The following is a 1,982-nucleotide window of genomic DNA, read 5'->3' as shown; positions in this document are numbered from 1 at the left end:
GTAGTGGCGCGTGTATGCAGACGTAGTAGTCTCTTCTCACACAATGTGATAGCACGGTGCCCCGCGTTCCACATCTGCGACATGCTACAGAGGCCGGTTGACAGTTGGTCGCGCAGTGGACATCGCATACGTACGGGGGCACCTTCCACGTGCCCTCTAGTCGGGCACATTTTGTTGCGTGGATGTGAGCGGATGTAGTGTGTCTTGACACCTGACAGGCAGGCATGCAATAATAGTTGACTTTGCAAACGGGGATGGACGTGTACGTTTACTGGTGACGTTACGCAAATGAACAACTGGTAACCCGTTGTGGTGCGGTTGTCCTTGCTGGAGGTACATCTGTGAGGGCAACGATCGGTACAGCTACGAAGCGGTCCCCACCATACCAACGAACGTGAATGTGAATCTGGGTGTGAAGCGATACGCGGCTGTGGGTGGGTGGGACTGTCCCCGGCCGGTGAGGGGGGGCCGCCCGGCGTGCTGGCCGCGCGGTGCGTGGGCGCACGCGCTACAGCCGGCTGGTGGGGGCGCCCAGTGGCAGGCGCGCCGGCCGACGGACGCGGCAGGCGGCGCAGCTGCGCGCCGGGGCACCCTGCGCGCGGCGCCGTGCAGCCAAAGTGGGTCCTCGCCGGCCCGGTGCGAAGCGCGGTGGACATCTGCAGTGTGCTGGTCCGATTGAGGACTGTGTGCGTTGAGGATGCGCCGCCGCCCGGCACTCGGCGCCGCGACGCCGTCTGCTGCTCGGTCGCCCCAGCGGTTCTCGCTGGTGGTTTGTATCGCAGTTGTGCAGACGTGTTGGCACGTGCGCTGTGCTGGGAGAGTTCGCTTCGGCACCCACGTGGGGCCTTTGCCCTTCTGTGGCGCTGGCGTTGGAGCTGCCGGTCACCGTAGGTGGCGCGTGTTGTCTCCCGCCGGCAATGCCACGACAGCACGCTCCCGGGCCTCTGTCGGCAGCGGCAAGCTCAGTTGGGAGCACGGGTGGTCGCACCTAAAGCGTCTACTCGCCTAACTCCGGGCGATTGCGCCTCTCTCGAACCCGACCAAGTACTTAGGACGGCGCTGCGCGCCGCCGGGACCTGAGAGGGTTTCGAGGTGTATTGTGCAGGGGAGCTCAGCCTCCTCCTGTTTGCAGAATAATTGAGCGGACGCTTGCGTGTTCGCGCGGGCCTCTGGGACACACTCCCGGGCGGCCGGCTGCTCAGCTCTAGTTGACGCAGCTCCCTGGTTGATCCTGCCAGTAGTCATATGCTTGTCTCAAAGATTAAGCCATGCATGTCTCAGTACAAGCCGCATTAAGGTGAAACCGCGAATGGCTCATTAAATCAGTTATGGTTCCTTAGATCGTACCCACGTTACTTGGATAACTGTGGTAATTCTAGAGCTAATACATGCAAACAGAGTCCCGACCAGAGATGGAAGGGACGCTTTTATTAGATCAAAACCAATCGGTCGGCTCGTCCGGTCCGTTTGCCTTGGTGACTCTGAATAACTTTGGGCTGATCGCACGGTCCTCGTACCGGCGACGCATCTTTCAAATGTCTGCCTTATCAACTGTCGATGGTAGGTTCTGCGCCTACCATGGTTGTAACGGGTAACGGGGAATCAGGGTTCGATTCCGGAGAGGGAGCCTGAGAAACGGCTACCACATCCAAGGAAGGCAGCAGGCGCGCAAATTACCCACTCCCGGCACGGGGAGGTAGTGACGAAAAATAACGATACGGGACTCATCCGAGGCCCCGTAATCGGAATGAGTACACTTTAAATCCTTTAACGAGTATCTATTGGAGGGCAAGTCTGGTGCCAGCAGCCGCGGTAATTCCAGCTCCAATAGCGTATATTAAAGTTGTTGCGGTTAAAAAGCTCGTAGTTGGATTTGTGTCCCACGCTGTTGGTTCACCGCCCGTCGGTGTTTAACTGGCATGTATCGTGGGACGTCCTGCCGGTGGGGCGAGCCGAAGGCGTGCGACCGCCTCGTGCGTGTT

General features: G+C 59.4%; 1 non-coding gene across 1 annotated transcript in view; it reads left to right on the top strand.

Annotated features, from left to right (window-relative positions):
* The first annotated feature begins 1,218 nt into the window (after positions 1–1,218).
* Positions 1,219–1,982, top strand: part of LOC126150057 (small subunit ribosomal RNA) — a 1,909-nt gene continuing 1,145 nt past the window's right edge. Inside the window, exon 1 of the ribosomal RNA XR_007531302.1 lies at positions 1,219–1,982. This exon is cut by the window's right edge and continues 1,145 nt beyond it. This is a non-coding gene — a ribosomal RNA (small subunit ribosomal RNA).

The sequence above is a fragment of the Schistocerca cancellata genome, unplaced genomic scaffold (genome assembly GCF_023864275.1).
Source record: "Schistocerca cancellata isolate TAMUIC-IGC-003103 unplaced genomic scaffold, iqSchCanc2.1 HiC_scaffold_967, whole genome shotgun sequence".
Lineage (NCBI taxonomy): Eukaryota > Metazoa > Arthropoda > Insecta > Orthoptera > Acrididae > Schistocerca > Schistocerca cancellata.
Note: the sequence above shows the minus strand (reverse complement) of the source record. Positions and strands in the feature narration are given on the sequence as shown.